The sequence below is a fragment of the Syngnathoides biaculeatus genome, chromosome 23, assembly GCF_019802595.1.
Source record: "Syngnathoides biaculeatus isolate LvHL_M chromosome 23, ASM1980259v1, whole genome shotgun sequence".
NCBI lineage: Eukaryota > Metazoa > Chordata > Actinopteri > Syngnathiformes > Syngnathidae > Syngnathoides > Syngnathoides biaculeatus.
This window is the reverse complement of record NC_084662.1, coordinates 5,325,035-5,346,104: the sequence shown is the minus strand read 5'-3', so window position 1 is coordinate 5,346,104 and position 21,070 is coordinate 5,325,035. Positions and strand designations below refer to the sequence as shown.

The 21,070-nt window shown below is 39.2% G+C and overlaps 1 protein-coding gene across 10 annotated transcripts in view; it reads right to left on the bottom strand.

Annotated features, from left to right (window-relative positions):
- disp1 (dispatched homolog 1 (Drosophila)) overlaps nt 1-21,070 on the bottom strand; it is a 96,800-nt gene that overhangs the window by 36,805 nt on the left and 38,925 nt on the right. For 3 of the 10 annotated variants that reach the window (XM_061812385.1, XM_061812386.1, XM_061812388.1), the window contains one exon: nt 13,152-13,256. The exons of 3 other annotated variants lie outside the window; for them this stretch is intronic. The gene's annotated coding sequence lies outside the window, so the exon portion shown is untranslated. 4 more of the 10 variants (XM_061812389.1, XM_061812387.1, XM_061812384.1 and 1 more) reach the window with 4 other exon arrangements.

The window sequence follows — 21,070 nt, the reverse complement described above, 5'->3', positions numbered from 1 at the left end:
TTGTAATTTGTAATCATTTCCAAGGCCCAAAATAACTTCTCCTCTCTTTTCTTGGAAGGAAAAACTTTGTAGTTTTGAAGAGCATTTTTTTTCAGGTTAATCCCACAGGGACCTGAAGCAAGGTTTCTAACAAAACTGACTACAACATGAACAATAATAGGGGATGTGAATGAAGGACTGGAGCTATCAAAAAAATGTATTTGCCTATCCTGCAGCATATGCTATACATAGTTAATAGAGCTCATGCACCTATGTCACTGAAATCACGTGACTGGCCACACTGTCGGTCAAGCAAAGCATTGTTTAATGCTAAGTCGGTTGGAGACAACACGAAAATATGTCTCCCAGAGTTTTCTCTGATACCGTTAAAAATTTAGAAGGTGATAATAAACGAAGGTACATGGAAAAATGAGAGACACTTGGATGTTGTCGCTGATAAGAAATTTGGACTGTTAACCCACTACCGCTTGACTTGGACACCTGGATCTACAAGTCGTCGAGACTTACACGGAAGTGTTTGAAAGCGTAGAAAAGTCTGGACGCATACAAATACTTCGTTGTTGGATCTGTTCTCAATCAAGAATAAATCCCACATAGTGATAGAGCCACTCAGATTTTTTTCAATACAAATACCAATATTTAAATAAATGTCCCCCGGGTTTTACACAAACGCGCATTCATTAACAATGACTGGAAAAAAAACACGACAGGTTGACGGCTCGTGAACGCGGAAGCGTGTTGCGGCCACATGTTAAACTTGGGTAAACCTCTCTGTGACAGACTTTTTTTTTTTTTAAATATGCATTGTTCTCAAATGTGTCCAATGTGTATTTAAAAAAAGAAAATAAACCGCTGGATTAGGCTTCAGCCCCCGTACACGGAACTGTGTTACAGCCACACGTGTACCTACGTAAATCTTTCTGTGACTGACGGTTTATTTTCTTTTTTTAAATACGCATTGTACTCATTTGAGAACAATGCATATTTAAAAAAAAAAAAAACGTCTGTCGGCGAGAGGTTTACCAAAGTTTAATGTGTGGCCACAACAGGCTTCCGCGTTCATCAGCTGTCAACCTGTCGTCTTTTTCTCCCCCCCAAACATAGTTAATGAGTGCGAGTTTGTGTAAAACCAGGGATCTTTTCTGGACTTTTCAGCTGGTATTCTATAGAATGACCTCTTTGAATATCTGTCTCGTCTGTTGTAACAACCAACAGCACAACAAGTCTCAGGCAATGTAAATATTCTCCTCTGGTTCAATGTCCCCCCAAACTGTCAAGCAGCTCTTTTTGACCGGCAATATGGTGCTGTGAAAATTGTGACGTCACATGCACGAGCTCTATGCGATGTGTCTATTACTTTTTACAAAAAAGACTAGGTGGCTTTGAAGATTTTTTTCCCCTTTAATAAATAATCATTTAATCAAACAAAATTGGGAAACTGCAAAAAAAAAAAATGAGCAGGGGGAAAATACTGTAAAATAAAACCTAATCCTTCAACATCACCTAATGCAACAGGGATGAAGCTACTATTAGTTATTACTTTTTCCTGAACGCAACATGAAGCCAGGGCAAGACATTTGGAGCAATTCCCAAAAGTAAGTGCTTTGGAATGACGCATCTGATGACGAAGAACCCTTTCAGCAATATCTTGTGGGGTTTTGATTAGTGGGAGTGGGCGTGATTGACACACCTTGGGCGACAGCTGGCTGCAGTAACAACTGGAGGCATCTAGAATCCCTTTAATTTCGGCTAATATGCAGTAATTACCAGGTCTCAGTCAGGAGATGGTTAAGACCCACAGTTCACATTAACATGCAACACTCCCCACTTGATACATCTTGATGTACTCTTCGACATGTTTCTAGTTGTCAGGAGAGACTACGGATATATTTGACCCCAAAGTCGACCCCCAAGTGTTGCTTTTTACTGCTCGGCTGTTTAACATACCAAACTGGGCAGCCTCACTGAAACTTGGTTGCTGTTGCGTCTGCTGGCTATTGTAATGAGGGAAACGCCATGGCAACACAATATCAATTTTCAACACTATTTTTGTGGGATTTAATTGAGGAGAATAGACATTTGGGAATAATTCTTTCACCTTAATTCAAATTTAAATAGTGGACAACAAAGTACTACTACAAGACTCAAATTAGTGTCTTCTCTGTTACACATTCACACTAACACATATAGCAAATGTGAATAAACTTGCTTTGCAGTGAAACGAAACAAAACACTTGGTTAGCCACAACAGCATCACAGTGCAGTCTGGTGAGTGCACTGGAAGAATCGCGGAGGACGGTTTGCAACATTTTGGTGATACAAAGAAGAAAATTTGGGGATTTGGAATACACTATCGAGGTGTGTGTGTGTGTGTGTGTGTGTGGTGTGTGTGTGTGTGTGTGTGTTGTGTGTGTGTGTGTGTGTGTGTGAGAGAGAGAGAGTTTGGGGGGGTGCTGAGGTGGTTTGGTTTTAAACTGTTTTACATTTAAACCATCACATTAAAATCACATTTAGAAGAGTTGCTGAAACCATTTTACTTCAAATCTTTCAACTTAAATTTCATGCTTACTTCCAGTTGCTGAATGCCAAACAATTAACTGTAAAGTCAGATCGTATACGTGCTCCTTTTTTTTATTCAAACAATTCTTTTGCCACATCATCGTCGTACAAAATAATCACAAATATACGTACATGTAGCCCCATCATCAACATCACAACGATGTCTCCACAGCTTGTGTGCACGTTTGCGTTGACTTTGGTAGATTGGCTAACTCAAGACAGCGCCTCAAGACAGGAAAAGCAACCCCCACACAAATGAGAAACACGCCACTTTTGAGTCTCAACCTACCGTATGCGGTGGTTTTATCCCAATCCTTGCAACACGCGGCGTCAAAAAAAACAAACAAACAAAAAAAAACGTCCTCGCGTGCAGCACCAATATCCGCAGACTGAATGAACACCGACAGCCCGGAAAGACAGAAGCGTGTCAGACGGCCAACAGCGGTGTAGTCACACACCAGTGTTTTCTCCAGAGGCAGGTTGGGAGGAGGCAGTGGGCAGGGACTGTCGGGACCGCAACTCACTGATAGGACAGCTGCCTTCTCGGCTTTAACCCGCTCACTGCCACAGAAGTGCAACAATTCCCCACTCGGGTGACGTGGTATTCTAGTGTGTCATAAAAATAGATCAGTTCAGGGGTGCCTTAAGAAATGAGCCTATCCATCCATTTTCTGAGCCACTTATCCTCACAAGGGTCGAGGGAGGGCCGGGGCCTAACTGCACTCAACTTATCTGATATCTGACAAATATCTTTGTTCGTCTATGACAGCTACGGATAGTGACAAGCTGAACATTAAAGGCTTTCCCATGAGTAGTTTTCAAACGTTTCACACAAAGCACCCCTCCCTCAAAAAAAAAAAAAAAAAAAAAAAAAGCTGAGGATAAGCAGCTCAGAAAATGAACGTATATATAGGATTAGGTTATATATACATACTCACTCACCGGCACTCCGGTTTCCTCCCACATCCCAAGGACATGCTTTAATTGTGGATTCTAAATTGCCATTAGCCTGCAACTGACTGGCAACCAGCTCAGCGTATACCCCACCACTTGTACAAAAGATAGCCGGGACAGGCTTTGGCATTCCCGCGACCCTCGTGAGAATAAGCGGGTGAGAAAATGGATGGATATCCCTCTCCAAGAACAACTACCATGACCACAATAAAAACATAGTAGGTAGTAAGCCTAAACCAAGGCTGTCAAACTTATTTTTGTTGTGAGTCACCTTGTCGTTAGTTTCCCTTAAAGGGCTGTTATAGACTTTGAAATCATATAAATGTTTAAATCCCTCATCACATTATTACAGTGTACATAGAGAACAAATTTTATAAACTATTGATGACTAATGATGAACTATTGTTCAAGATACTCTGAACTAAAATGCCCTTTGGGAACAAAAATGCTTGCGATACCAAAATGTTATTTATAATTACATATGAAAACTTTAGTACAGATTTTAGCAAGTTGTGTGGAAGTTGACACACATGATTTGCTTTTGTGTGCTACATAAAATTATGTGGTGGACCGGTTCCAGGCCCTGGGGCCTTCAGTTTGACACCTGTGGTCGACATGTCCATCAAAAATGAGGGAGTAGTTTTATTCGTCAAAAATACAGTACATTTAATACTATTGTAAGCACTGTAACATTAACCACACTTTATTTCAAGATAAACAAAATAAACTATAGAAAAATTATTTTATTGAAATATATTAATGATAAATGTTAATTAATTAAGCTCGTTAAAAAAATGGAGCACAATCAATTTCTCAAAGATTAAATGCAAATGTATTCCATTTTAAAATTAAACGACCAACAGGTGCTTAAATGTACCGTGGGACTTAAAAAAAAACTCCAGTAACATTACACATCCCCCCGCCCCCCCATGTACTACTAGTAGTACTGGTATCGCATTTAAAAGATCTTAAGATCATGGTGCTTGGTAGAATGCACAAGTATATCTACCTGTTGCCATCCATGCAACAGAAGTTATGGCTCATTACTAGTATATCAGCCATGTGTTTAAACAAACAGGCCCAAATCTCAAACTATTTCAATTTCAGTACAGTAAATTGAGAAAAGATCATCATTTTACCACTCATGCTTTTTGTAAGTTTTGTTTAGTGTGCTGAAAGTTTTGTCCAATTTCGAACAGATACCTTCGCTCAATAACGGTTGGAAAATGCTAGCCAATATGTGCATGCCAATTAACATAAAACATTTACCATGTAAATAACTGTGTAATTATATGTACTGTATATACATTAGTTTCAGCATTTTGGCTGGAGAAATGGCACAGATGAAAACTTAAAGCAACATGATTTTTTGGTCCTCATAAATAACTGATTTAAAAACAATTCAATATTACAACAATATTAAATCATATTAGCGTATTCATGTGACACTCCTGCGGTTGTGGAATTTCTATGTTCTTCACATGCTTGCACTTTTTCTGGGTACTCTGCCTTTCTTCCAGATTCCCAAACAGCAGGGGGGTGCATAGACAGACCCAAATTGATGTTCCAGCACCATCCCTTTTGGCGTGGTGAAAGAAAAAAAATGTGTTTAGGTGTAGCACTTCCCCTTTTGGCAAAGAAAATTTTCCTATCAATAAGTGTTTTAAGCCAGTGAGACACTTTAGCCACCAACTGACAAAAACTCCATCATCATACCCACCTAGGCGCTTCAGTCTCTCTGCAAAAATGAATTATATTTTAAATTTAGTATTCCCTTTCAAGTCTTAAAGATTAAAACGTTTCATTTCACAATGCTAATACAATGCAGTCCAAAGTGGACTTTAATTTTGACTGGTCAAATCTTTAACTCATGCTGGCCACATACGTAAATGCACACTGCAGAAATTAAATAAAAAATTATCAGCGCGTTTTGTCTCCACTATTCGTGCACTTTTCTAAAAGAAACCTCACGGACCATGTGAATAAAAATTTTTTCCCAAAAATATTTCCTCAGCAGGGAAGACATTTTATCACTGAGAATGCTCAGAAATCTAAGGCCCGTACCTGGCTTTAAATCCAGCTGTCTGCCAAGATTAAGGCACAGTTCATCTGGCGAACAGTAATCATCTGCAGTCATGAGGCACTCTAACGCATCTGGCCTCCAGGCCAGTCAAAGCCCAAGTCGTTAAGTGCTTTGTGATCATCTCTAATAATAATAACGGTGCCAAACGGACTGAGGCATGGTGACATCCTTATCTTTTTGCCTTACCATGAGTATCACGTGGCAGTATAACGGCAATGCAGGGTTTGGTCTGCATGAAGCCAAAAACGGCAAACCACATCAAAGCCCTTAGGAAGGACAGAGGCCCAACAGGAAAACCCACAGGCTCTTAAGACGACTGCACACTACTCATCAACGTGACGAGTGTAGCAGACAACAGCAAAAATATAAGAGAGGGAGATAAATCTGAGAAGGGTGGGAGTACAAGAAAATAATCTTTTCAGCATTCATGTTAAAAAGAAAGGATAAACTTGGAAGCATTGCAATTATTTTAGTTCTGCTCCTTTGTTGTATTGCTGTGCATTGTCATAATACGTGGACAGAAGAAAAATCTCCAGAAAATAGGATGACAATTAAAAAAGTGAATCAAGAGTAAATGGATAGGAACCAGAGTTTTATCATATTTATAACTCAACACGTTTGAAAACCACGACCAATGCATTGGAGTAAAAATGAAAGATGTGAGAATAAGAACAAAAACAACAGTTGAACCTGAGCAGCTCTGCTCAATTTGCTCCCTGGTTTCTCTTGAGCTAAGATTTAAAAACTAAAGAAATTCAATCCCTTTGACACCCTTGCAGTGAGAACAGACATATCCCCCCAAATTAACACCAACACCCTAGACATCTGCTGACAAGGACCCAAGGGGACGGAGAATTGCCTGAAAGTATCAGGAGCATAGCATTAAGCGCTATGTTACCCAACTGTAGTTAGTAGTAAAAGAAGTAAAACTGTTTTACATGCTGAAAAAATAAACACTTTTCAGTTTAGGTAATTGAAAAGGTTCATGTGCAGATCACAATGTCATTCTAATCATTCCCGTACAGACAGACCGGCAATAATGATTTTAAAATGCTACACTGTAATACACAGTTTTATGCTGAAAAATATTTGCCCAAGCCACATTACTTTTTTCCTCCAGGATTTAATTCAGTTTGAATATGTACTGTACTGTATTATACGGATCAAGGCATATGGCAATGCCGTAAATGTGGGTTTTGCACAAACGTTACTACGGCATTGTGTTCTGCCATTGCTGTTTTGACTGTGATGGATGACTACAACCATGCAACGACAAACACTTTACATCCATGGACGTCATCTGGTTGTACAGAGAGCCATTGTTTTTTTGCATTTAATCAAGCAAGAACTTTATAATAAAATATGGTGGTGTCCCATCGTACTCACATTTGGAATAAGTGGTGAGATTGTACTTCCTTTATCTGTTTTGAGCCTTTAGATGTAAAAAAGACAGCTTGCAAATACTGAGTAACCACATGCTAAACATCCATCCATCCATTTTCTTAGCCGCTTATCTTCACGAGGGTCGCGGGAGTGCTGGAGCCTATCCCAGCTGTCAACAGACAGGAGGCGGGGTACCACTTGAACTGGTTGCCAGCAAATCGCAGGGCACATAGAGACAAACAGCCGCACTCACAATCTCACCTAGGGGCAATTTAGACAAACACACTAAGGCCGTGAGTGCTCCTTTTGACCACTGTGAGCAACATCAGACGTATGCACTGTGGTCAATCAGTGTCATCCGTTGAAGTTACATGGCTCATTAAAAGGTTCAGATGACATTCCCATCAGAACATTTTTAAGAACAATTTTGTGTTTTTGCAAACTTACACTGAAAATGCCAACAAACAAAAAAAATACATTACAATAAAAATACATACCAAGCCAACTATTAACTATAAATTTGAAATGTCGCTTGCAACTTTGTTTCATATTTTTTTAATCCACAATGATATCCTCGTCTGTTTTTCTTGGTGTAAAACTGAATTATTGCTTGCAGAATATCATTCCCAATTCATGTTGAAAGCTGAATGATGCTCCAAAACAGTTTTAAGGTTGCCTCCTATATTTAAAATAAAGAATTAGCTTTTTGGGCAATGTATCGTCTGTGCTGTCTGTGCCGTGAATTTTAACATTAAACACCATCTCATCCTGCACTTTCGACTTTGGCTTCAGACCAGACCTTTCTCACTCAAAAAAGAGAAAATCTCATTCACTTTCACCACTTTTTCTTCTATTATTCACATACCCCGGTGTTTGTAATTATGAGTGTAGCCCTTTAAAATGGAGAGGGGGGCCGCGTCAGGTAAACTAGGAAGTAGTGTGTGTGGCCTGGTGTGGCCGAGCAGCAGCTCTTAGTAAGAGGCAGTGTGCTGCCGTGTTTTAAAACACACGAAAAAAACCACGTCAGGTTGTAGTCCACAGCGCTGGATCTGTTTTCCTCTGCGATGAGAGTGTATGACAAGTGCGCAAATGCAGGGGGGTGCGGGTGAATCAAGCGACGAGGTGGATGATAGTCTAACGTCTTTTTTTTGTTGTTGGTCACGCCGTCACACGATCAACCAAAACTGCGTCACGATGGACGCATTGAGTACCCCTGGTGTAACTGAATTTCCTTTGACATGGCTCATTATGTTGATGACTTTCAACGTAAATGCTTGTTGTGATTTAGTTGAGGAGAATATTGGCTCATCCAGTTGTTCATCTTCTTTAGACAGTGGCACAATACCTCATTGAACTGTCGTCATCTGGAGACACTGCTATATATAACTGTGTGTCATCTACACAGCTCTGAAAATCAAAATTAAAGTTTTGAAGAATTTGACTCAAGAGTAGCATATAAGGCTGAACAGGAGGGGTCAAAGATTGATCCTTGAGGGACCCCATTGGTCATTGCCATTTGTTGAGATTGAGTACTTCCAATGGTGAGAAAGAAGCTCCTTTGTTTCCAACCTGTTCAGCAGTATATTATGATCAACCGTATCAAAAGCCACACTGAGATCCAACAAGACCAAAATTGACACCTTCCAGAGTCAGTATTCAACCTTGTATCATTTATCACATTAATAAGAGCAGATTCTATACTTTGATGAGTTCAGAAACCTGATTGAAATATGTCAAAAAGTCCATTTAAATTCAAGAAACTGTTGAGTTGATTAAAAATAACTTCTTCAATAATCTTGGCTATGAACAGGAGATTTGAGATGGGTCTATAGCTTGCTAACATGGAATCATCCAGTGTGGTTTTTTTTAGAAGAGGCTTGACAGCAGATGTTTTAAGAGGTTTGGGAAACTCGCCACTTTGAAGTGAGCAATTGATTATTTGCTGCAAATCAGGTAGCACTGACCTCACAATAGCTTTGAAAAATTCAGATGGTATTGAGTCGAGACAGCTCGAAGTTTACAACTGCTGAACGTTTTTCCATACAGTTTCTTGGTCAACTGTATCAAATTCTAACAAGTTTATAGAGTTTTCCCTGGGTGGCTTCACATGTAAAATCATTAGCTGATTTGTGCTGACATTTCACCTGATGGATTGTGTTTTTTTGCTAAAAGAACAGGCAACTTCATTGCATTTGTCAGCCTTTACGAGTTCTGGATCTATCTGATTGGGGTTGTTGTGAGCTTGTCAACAGCAAACAGAGCATGAGTATTGTTGAGGTTCTTACTAATTCCAATCAATCTCACCCAGATTTGTACTCTCTTAGATATGCAAGAGAAATTTTAAAACACATGAAGATTAGAAAATATTGCATTCACTAATTTAGATATTTACTTTAATAACAACAACTGGCAGGCAGTAAAAGTACACTGAAAAAGTTACCTATTCATGGAATGAGTATTTTTTCCATTAACATCAACTTTATACATGGCTCATAACATTTTATGAGTCATGGCATAAAACTAGGAAAGTTACAGACCTTATTATGCTCATTAGCTGAAATTGTTTTTTCAGCAGCATGCAAAATCGGTGGTGAACTTCTGTTAACATTTGGCAGTGGAACAATGTCATGCAAATAAATTAGGAACATGCTTGTGCCACTTCAACATAAGACTTTTGACAGAATCCTTTTACTCAGTATTATACTGTTATTGTAAAGAATTGTTTATTGTAGTTTAGAGTAGCCATTTTACGCAATTATAATTTCTCAAAGTACAACACCAATGACTTTCTCTTCCCTCCCCTTTTTTCTGAGGGACAGAGCCACTTGTTTGTCTGGGAAAGGACATGGTTCAATCAGAACTCCTTTTATTGTTGTCTTTCAGAGGGAGACTAGTGTGGGAGGGACTGACCTAAAAGAAGATGGAGAAAGAGGTGGTATGCAAACCGAGGGTCTTTATCAAGTAGAAGGAAGGAAAAAGCAGATGGAAACATTGCAAATGAGGGATACTTGCAAACCAAAGAGCAAAGTTGGGAAGAAGAGGTCTTAATTTGCTTGAACACAGTCCTGGGGTTGGATCAAACTTTAAACACAAGCAGGGTGTCAGTGACACAGGGTGGTTTAAAGGAGACTCAGAAGAACAAGAGGTAGCTTACACTGATTGATCTAAAGTGGACAAATCCACACAAAAATGTTTTGGTATAATTATCCTCCATGCTAAAAAGATATTAGTATTTATGATCCCATAAATAAGTGCACAATATACATTTGTGACAAAGTGTACAGTATGTCACTCTACACGCAATCGCAACGTCAGTCACTCAAACTATCAGCCGTGTACCGGTACTCTGTTTAATACCTTTCATTTTTTTTCCATAGGTCTTTGTAAATACTTCTTTCTTTTGTGTGATTAAGAATGCCTTCTGTGACCAAATGACACAAGGCATTTGGCATATTAAATCAGGTATTTAGGGATATTAAATCAGAGGCGCCCCCTGTCACAGTAGGAGATGCCAAACTGTCCATTAATCCAGTGGGTGTCACAAATAGCATTTTATTTTACTGTGATGGGTTACAATAAAGAGATGTTTCTATAAAGCCATACAGTTCAGATCACCATGGTATGCCTAGCTCGTAAACTCTAATCAATCCGGCATTATGACAAAGGAATGTGTAGTCGGCATAGTAATACCTCTAGCTGAAGTAACATCTTGCTTATGGGCATTGTAAAAATGAATAACTTTACCCCAAATTAATTAATTTTCAATGATACCATTTAAACACACAAAAGTTGTTTCCAACTATAGACCCTGGATTAATTTTCATACTAACAATAAGAAAGTAGTTTTAGGATATCCATCTTTAGAGAAATAAATCTGATAGATAATTGGAAGCAACCAACTTTAGAGATTACTATTTAGCTAACCAGTTATGTCACGAAACAGCTGCAACCAAATCTAAAGCATCAATGCTGGCTAGAAATAGAAGAGTGACTGTAATGGCACCAAATTTTCAGACCTTTCATTAGCCCGTGCTTCTCTTTCAGATGGGTGAGGGAAAGTCCTTCAGTGCCCTGCAACTCCTGACACCACACGACTAACATGCACGTGTGAGGGTGTTGATTCACTCATGTATCTATGAAGCCAAACCTATGGGGTGTAGTTGCCTGATTTGGGCCACTCACACTGACAGAGATTTAATGATGACATGACCTCCCTGGACAGTCCTCTCGTTTGTATTTTGGACTCCCGACAGGATTGAGGCACTACGTAGCCCTTCCTACCATACTTTGGTACTACTACTACTCGTGCCCTGTCACACTTGCTACTTGGTACATTCCTTTCTCACAGAGTGTGGCACAGCATTTACTTCAAAGAGTACTATGTAATCATAAGTACCATTATTCTTTTCCGCTTCGTGCCTTTAATTCTCAGATCTTTCCCTCACAAACCATGCTCAGTCTGACTTCATTCACATTAAATATTACAAGACATGCAACGACACAGGGAGTATTTCCAACTCCCGTCACACAGAAAAAAAAGTGTTCCAGTAGATAGACAAACCCAGCATTCAGAATGACCAAGCTGTTGAGAAGATATTTTAAAAAAGTAAATTGACTTCATTGATTAGTTAAATTAATTAAAAAAATGTTGCTCTTGTAGTAACTACAAACAAAATAGATCTTTAGTCTTAATTACATCATCAACATAATTACAACAAAATGAATTGCATTTAATTCAATTTATTCTATTTTATGATGAAAGAAGTCTTATAATCTGTTGACCAATCAATAAAAACCACTGGAATCGGTACTCCAACAAAGGGTACTGAAAAGTAGTTCTGTTAAATTCAGAAACTATGGTAAATCATAATCTTGGCTGGATTAATTTTTTTTTTTTCTGATAGCATCTAATCCTAGTTTGGATACAGCCTGAGTCCCGTTTAAGAGTAGTTAAAGAGAGGATGGAAAAAGCATGGTATTGTAAAGTTGTAATTTAATTTTCAACTCAAATGTGTACAGACTGTCTGAGAGTAAAAATTTAAAAAGAGTAGCAGTGTTCTGAAAGAAGTACTGTGATAAATCCTTGAAAGATCACATCCGAATGTCAAATTTCTCTGAGGCCTCTGAGGGCGGTGGACTAGATGGAGTTGGGAAGGCCATTTTTTGTGTGGTTGAAAATGTTGGAGGAGGAATGAGATCACGTCCTGCTGTAATAAACCTTTTTGGATTTCTGACAGACTCAAACATAGGTGGAAATACGGGGAAAAAGGGGAGAGAGAGGAAAAAAATGAGCATAATGTGAGAATTAAGGAGAGAAAGGTCATTAGGTTAACAAGAGTGGCAGAGGGGAGCTCTGTGAAGATGGATTTCAACTAATTCATAAGCGACGATCAGTACAAGAGACATTATGACCAAAATGTTGCCACATTTTGCAGATGGATTACAAAACAAGGGCTGTCCAGAACATCCTCTTTAACTTGTTGGTCACATTAAAATGTCTCTCTTCACCAATCGTGATGTGCTTTCGGAGGATCTGGCCATTATTGATCTCATCGTGGACAGATGAGCTGAAATATATCACTTCACAGAATGTTGATTGCATGGTTGGTTCTTTAGTTTTGGGTTGGGACTATTTTACATTTAGGGCAGAGACATCACTGCACTGTGTTGTTGCTCACCACAACAGAACAGAATCATAGCAGCTCTGTAAAACACATCAGATAAATATTTTCTTACATTTATGAGCAAAGGTCGGTGAGCTACAGTTACTCTTACTCTTAATTAACCTTTTAGATAAATAGTACTTGTCAAAGTAGTTTTAATGCAACACACTTTTTACTTCAGTATTTATAGTACGTAGAAACTACTTTTACTGTACTCCATGAATTTAAGATAAATTCTAGTCGCTAATTGTATTTTTAGATTAAGTGGAACCTCGACAGAACAGAATAAGCATGGGGGATACCATTATAGCAGATTTTCCATTGCATGTACGAGTAAATAGTTGTTTTTATTTATTATGGGAAGCCATATGCACTAATACTACTGTACAATACAAGATTGTTTTTTATAGACTAAAACACCCAGCACAGTACAAATCCTTTGTAAATACATGTAAAAACAAAGCTTGAAAATGTTGTAAAGTTTCATATCTAACCCAAACTTAACATACTTGAGATCTTATTGATGCAGAGTACTCAGAGGAGAGTTGTTTTCATGAGCCGCGAAGAATTCATCTGCATTCTAGTTCCAAATCCAGTGGCAAAGGTGAATGGCTCTACAAAAACAAACAAAAAAAAAAAAAAACTCTAAGGTGGTTTCAGACTCCAGAGACGTGTTTGTATTCCTCAGTTAACACTGCCGCCGTATCCCGCCTCTCGCTGCGGTGCGAGTCAATTACAATACAGTGCTGTGAAAGTGTATTTTTCCCCTCCAAATTTGTTTTTTTTTTTGTTTTTTTGCATATCACACAATGGTTTCAAATAATCAAACCAATTTTGATATCCCTCAGAGACAACCCAAGGAAACGCAAAACGCAGTTTTCAAATGAGAATTCAATTTATCACGGCACCAAAAAAAAAAAAAGCCCCCCGTTAAATCAAAAGGTCACGCTGACGAACCACAAATTTGGGAAAGGTGAGTTCAATTTCACAAGCTACACCCAAACCTGATCACTACCATATGTGTTGAATCATGAAATCAATTAAATGGAATCTGTCAGAGAACATGAAGTAGGCTACAATATCTCAAGAACCAATGTATCATGCCACAATCAAAAGAAATTTTTAGAAGAAATGAGAAAGAAAGTGGTTGAAATCCATCAGTCTGGAAAAGGTTACAAACCCATTTCCAAGGCTTTGGGGCTCCAGCGAGCCACTGTCAGACCCATTATCCACAAATGGAGAAAACTGGAAACTGGAAAACTTTTCCAGGAGTGGATGACTAAATAAAATTACTCCTAGAGTGTGACGACGACTCATCCAGGTTTTCACAAAAGAACCTCCAACAACATTTAAAGACCTGCAGGCCTCTCTGGCCTCAGTAAATGTTAAGTGTTCATGACTACCATAAACAAAGACACTGGCCAAAAATGAGATACATGGGACAGTTCCCAGGGGAAAACCCCTGCTGTAAGCAAAGCATACAAAGCTGGTCTCACATTTGCCCCCACAAAAATGTTGATGATACTCAAGACTTTTGGAGAAACAACTGACAAGTGAAAAAGTGAATTTTTTGGAAGGTGTGCGGTCCATTACATCTGGCATAAAAATAGCACAGCTTTTGATAAAAAGAAAATTATGTCAACAGTGAAGCATGATGGTGCCAGTGTGATTGTCTGGGGCTGATTTGTTGTCTCAGTACAATGAGAACTTGCTGTGACTGTTGGAACAATGAATTCTGCTCTGGACCAGAAAATCTTGAAGGAGAACGTCCGGCCATCAGTTCGTGTCCTCAAGGTCAAGCACTCTTGGATCATGCAGCAGGAACACAATCCAAACTACACCAGTAAGTCCAACACTGAATGGCTCCCAAAAAAAAAAAAAAAGTCAAAATCCAAATTTAAATCCATTTGAAAGGCTGTGGTGGTACCTTAGATGGGCAGTTCATGCTAGAAAACCTGTCTATGTTGAAACAATTCCGCAAAGAAGAATGGGATAAAGTTCCTCTAGAGCGATGTGAAAGACTCATCAACGATTATCGCAAATGCCTGATTTTAGTTATTGCTACCAAGGGTGGCACAACCCAGTCACTCTGATTTGACAGACGCATACGTGCCGGTGCACCATCGCACTCGCAAATCTACAGTTGAGCACGAAAAATCACACACATAAAATTTGTTACGAGTAGAAATACGTAGATATTGAAAGACGTCACTTATTTTGTGTCGTCTTGACCAATGTTCCCTTTAAGATGCGCCACTGCACAATTGCGCCCTTGTCGCCCACTCTCAGCCCACATGAAAAACGATCCAGTGCAGAGAACCACAGCCTGATGTTTTTTTTAACACGGAAGCACACGGTCTCATTGTACAACGCTGCTGCTCAACCTACTTCTATTTCCTAGTTTACCTGACACACCCCTCCTCTGCTCTTAAAGGGGTACGCTCATAATTACCAACAGAACACACATCCGCAACTTTATATCTGCGGGGATGACTGGTGGGCCACACCCGTAACTTTATACCTGCGGGCATGATTGACCACACCTGTACATTTTTCAAATGTGAGTGACTGACAACATGTTAGTTGGTTCAGGGGCAATTACTCTTTCACAGTGTCAGAAAGCTTTAGATGGTTTTTGTGCCCTAATAAATTGAATTATCATTTGGAAACTCCATTTTGCATTTCCTCGGGTTGTCTCTGAGTGATGTTAAAGTTTGTTTGATGATTTGAAACCTTTGTGTGTGATAGATATCCAAAAACAACAGAAATCAGGAAGGGGGGGGCGAATACTTTTTCATGGTACCATAGCTAGGTATAGCCATCATGACATGGTCTCCACGTAAATGCCTCACATTCAACATGCTCACCACTTAGAGAATGCAGGCACGTCTTTTAAAATTGTATCTATTTTTTTTTTGTAACCCAGATATAAGTCAGTACCATTCTCTACCCGCATTCCACCACATTGTCAGTTAACATCATCTGCCAATTCTGGAATTAACAGTTTGTTCACAGCAGTTTAAGCGACAAATGCAAACTATTCAGTCCTGACGGACCACGATACCCATTATTATAGGGTCTGTTTTATCAATGTTCCTCTTTAAATGTATTTGTTGCTTTTTCACCAATCCAAAATAATTACAAGTGACATTTTTGACTCAATTTGACCAATCAAAGGACCCAGGCGGTCAGATGACTGCACAGTCTCTGCCCTATTGCCCCACAGAAGAAAGGTTTTCAAGGTGACTCATTTACATAAAACATGCTAGAAATCTTTATTTATTTTCCAGACAGGCTCGAGCTCACAAGCAACCAAGTGAGAATAAGGACAGGAATCACCTTATCCTGTGTCATCTCGCAGGATCACCCGTGGGCTGTTGAGGGAGCTTCTGAGATATGAGTAAATTGCAGGTTTGCCTCCACATAAATGTGTCAGTTAAATGTCTTAGAATAACTACATCTATACTCTTAAAAAAAAAATAATCCCTTTTAGTTTTTTCAACCCGTACTTTTACAACTATAAAGTAAAAAAAAAAAATTAAATGCAACACTTGACTAAAATGGGGTTATAATACAAATAAAGATTTGTTCATATAGCAGTTTTAAATCAGTTACAAATAGCTTCATAGATATTAGGACTTCCCAATATTCATCATGTCATTGAGAGTTTGAAATCCAGACGCAATGAACTAATCCTGATTAGCTATTCTCTACATGCGCACAACACGAGGCACAAAGACCTTATCATGGGGGAAAGCAAAGGCTAAATATCACTAGCCTAAATGAGGTGTGACACAGTCCACAGATCAGGAATCAGCTTGGTGGTCATTTCAAAAACGCCCACACTCTCTCTCCATCTTCAAGAGGAAATTAAAAATGGAACTATTGTCTATGTATTGTAATTTGCATGAAGCTATTGACTGGGCTAAAGGTCGTGAATTGTTTTGGTTTGTCTGTAGAGTTTTAATTGTATATCTATCCTAACTATGTTGCTTTGTCTTCCTTATGTATTAAATGTCTTGAGCCGCCAGCCAATAAGCTTCGAGTAGATTCTCCAGTGTGGATCTCTTTCAAGTTTTTCAGGTCGGTAATTGTCGTACGATACTTTGATATATCCTGGTGCTGATGTGTCTGCAACTGTATTCCTTGACAGGTGTGAATAAAGTACATTTCTGGGAATGTGGGCCGGATTAAAAATGACAAAGTAGAAAATGTCGCAAACATGACCACAAGAGAAATCAATTTGAATAAAATAAAGCGAGATATAAAGAAATGTTTGAAAAATAGATGACTTTTAGCTCTTCTTGAAAATAGTCTAAAGATGTCACCTATCCAATTAATCCTGGAAGATAGTGCTACAGACCTGGTGCTAGGAATGAAAATACAGTGGCACCTCTACTTAAGAAATTAATTTGTTTCGGAAGTTGTTTCATAATCTGATTTTTTTGTAAGTAGAAGTACTTTTTACATGCAAATAGCTTAATCCATTCCAAGCCCCCAACCTTCCCACCCCCATCAAAAATTGTCACTCAAGCATTCAAAGTACATAATGTAAAGTACTGCACACAGAAGGATGAGTCACAAGCAAAAGGCATCGTGGGGGACGGAGGAGGAGGCAGACGTTTTACAGCTGAGAGAAAACACATACGAATGTACACACGCACACCACTTAATTGCACTTAAGTTTCTTGGCGCCCATGCTGAAGAAACATGAATAAACTCGCCAAAAAAAAAAAAAAAACCTCAAAGTTGTACTTTTCCAATGGGTGCTAGCATGATTAAGTGACAGCCAAGCGTCCAAGGGAAACACAAAGCATCATGTGTATAGATTGATGTCCCTCCTAGCCAATGGGATGCCAGGAAGACGCTACAGCGATAGCCAATGGAAGAGCAGCTCTATCGTGCTACACAAACCAAGATACAGGATGCTTACATTTGGTGGAATTTGGGCGCTCCGAAACCAGCACTTATTTTTTTCCTTTCATATCCTGAATTTTCCTTAATAACTAGAGACAATTGTTTTCCAAGGAGGCATTTCGTAACCTGAATTTTTAGTTACATTTGTAAGTTGAGGTACCACTGTCCATGGTTACATTTTGATTTGCGATTTATGCAAGGGAAGGATAAAATGGCAAGATTTGTGGAATGGACAGGACATGCAGAGAAATGAGGAACAACGAGCTAAATGATGAACAACCGTAGTGAGTTGTGAGGTCATGCAATTTTATATGTAATGAGCTATAATAGCATTGGGCCTGTTTCCTTAATCAATCAGATTTCAAATTTGATTTTTCAGGTCTAGCCTGATATCTATTTGGCCAGCTTGCTGGCCCTCAATGCCATCAGATATCTTCTTACTGGTTGATCAGCGCAAAACTTGTTACAGTCAATTTTGACCAGCAAAACACACCTGTAGCACCCTGCCCCACAAATGCCGTAAATGTAATAATCATCATTTTTGGAAGGTTATTAGCTTAAAAAAAAATCTTAACTATTCCAGATGTGCATCCCAGTTATGGGCTGCTTTTGTGTGACTGTATGGTAGCTCTGGTTTCTATAACTGATCTCACAGTGGGTAAGTGGGAAAATGCTAAGGTGGGTAAAATCAGTTTAGTCCCCAGTGAAGGCCCAAGTACAAAATGCATGGCCTACCATTAGGTTAGGTTAATGAGAGGCAGAATTGAAGAGTATTGGATGTTTGCCTGTTTACCAGTGTTACTTTTTTTCCCACTTATCATGTACTAACAATTTTTTCACCATTTCTATTCATTTGTAATTACAGAGGAACTGTTTTTAAAACATGCCCATTTGTTTAGTTACAGATTTGCATTGTCGCAAAGTCATTGTTTAACGTTTCACATATGTCACAATATCTTAAACAGCTATGTTTTTCTCACATGTATAAACATTTAACAATGTACTTCTTTTAACTGATGTCATTTCAAAGATACTTCATGTGACTATTAAAGTTATATTTGCACCACTGAGACTGAGGCATGCACTTTAAAGCCAGCAATTGTACTCATTCGTTGGAAGTATAGTGTACATGCAAGTGGAATTTGGTTTCCAATCCAACAGTCTAAGTGTACTGGGTACTTTAACTTTTAAAAAGAGAGTCTCTAGGGTGTTAATGCCCACTTTAAAAGTCCAGATTTAATGCATTTAATGCAATAGTTTGCTCTTCGTTAGTGGATGTAAATCCGATGAGTGTGACATCCCTTGTTTCAAATCCAGTCATACTCTGCAGAATGAACATGAGCCATGGCAAGATGAGGGTTTATATGTTTGGCATGTAAAATGGTGATGAGGGAAAAAAAAAAATCTAAAAATGATGGGGGCCCCCAGTTATGGTCTGGCATTAATCTTGGGAGTCATTAAACATGAGAGAGAAATTATTAGTGACAGGCTGAAGAAATTACATCATGCTTTGAGTCTTAGAGCTACCCCTGAAAAAAATAATGATGGTAAGAGCAGCAACACACGAGTGATAGCTGCAGTTTTGACGGTGCTGTTACAAAAAAAAAATAAAATAAAAGTTGCAGTACACCAGAGCAGAAAATAAAAGATATGTTGTCATGACCCATCGGAACGAAGGTAGGACCCAAATGCAGGATTCGTCAGATGCAAGATAGTTCGGGGAAAAACGTTTGTTATTAAATGGTCAGGGATCGGGCAGGGACGTTGGGCAAAGAGAGCAGGTGAGCGGGCAGGCAGGAGTCGGTACACGGGAGATCGATCAAGGCAGGCAGAAGTCTCAAAGGAGTCAGGCTTACGGAGTCGGTCGGAAAACAGGCGAAGGTCGGTACACACGGGTTGTCGATCAGGGATACGAGAGTGCTGGAACGGGACATGAACCTCAACGATCTGGCGGAGCACCAGTCCTCATCGGGGTCCTATATATACACGGGATAATCAGCCCGCATGAGGTGCAGGTGTGTGCCTCCCAATTAGTGCGAGCGCGTGGGCACCCGCACAGCCCGGGCTGGAGCAGCAGGATCATGACATATGTTTACAGTAAATGGAACAGTAAACAATCGGTTAACATCTGCCTCACAGTTCTAAGGAACCGGGGTTCAAATCCTGGCCACGACTGTGTTGAGTTTGCAAGTTCTACCCGTGCCTGTATGGGTTTTCTTCAGGTTCCTCTTACATCCCAAAAACGTGAATTGTAGGTTGATTGAAGACTAAATTGCCCGTAGGTGTGAATGTGAGTGTGAACGGTTGTTTGTGGATATGTGCCCTGTGATTGGCTGATGACAAGTTCGAGGTGTTCCCTCCGTCTTTCCCAAAAATAGCTGGGATAGGCTCCAGCATGACCATGACCCTTGTGAGGATAAGCAGTATGGAAAGTAGAAATTAATGGATGATTTTAGTTGTTTTATATTTTTTTTCTATATTTACGGATAGTGAAAATATAGTGTGTAACGTGAAAGTAGATTACACAAACTTTACTACTATGGGGTCCCACAATAGGTGATGAGTTTCCTTTTATTACTCAACCAAGTATTTTTGTGGTAACCACAGGATGCTAGACTTCTATGTCAATGAATTCGCAGCTATTGTTCAACCAAATCGACACATGAAACCTCCTTACTCCTGACTTTGAATCACAAAGGTGAAACAATTCTTTGAAATAAAGCCAACAACACATTTTAAAACAAAGTCAAGCAGCAAAGAAATTCTCATTGCTTAAGAAAGTGAATATGTGAAGCACATTCATCACTGAAGTAGTGATGAAATAATCCTTGATTAAAAATTGCATTAAACTGAATATTGCAAATATCTTTTGGTTTCATCTCTTTACAAATGCAGCCTTACAAGTGCCACATGTTGCATACTAAACACTGCTGCAGAAAAACCCACCCTTCTTTGTTGGGGGGGAGACTTAAAACAATTGTTGCCCAGTTCTGTTCACAAATGCACTGTTACAATCTAATCATACTCCATGCCTGCAGCCTGAAGGTCTTTGATGTCATTTGATGACAAGTGACAAGAAGTATGGACAAAGACTCTTTGGTCCTGTCTGTTCCTTCAGCATCAATTTTCTGACCATGGCACATCATGCTATAGTTGACAGATTCAAAGAATGCTAATAGAAAATGTTAAGTATAATACAGGGAGAACATGCAAACTCCACACAGGCGGGTCCGGGATTGAACCCGGGACCTCAGAACAGTGAGGCCAAGGCTTTACCAGCTGAGCCCCCGTGACGCCTCCATCAAAATTCTTTAGCAAAAATAGTAAAAATGAAATGAAGAAAAGAGCGCATGCTTCATCTTGGGAGACTCTTCCATTAATGGGTTCCTGGTGCTAATATTTGATTTGCCCATCAAGTATTAAAAACAACACCAAAAAAAACAACATTTTTTTTTTGATGAGGTGGGTGACTGAGATGCTTCATCTAAGACCTTATAACAAACCAGCTTTT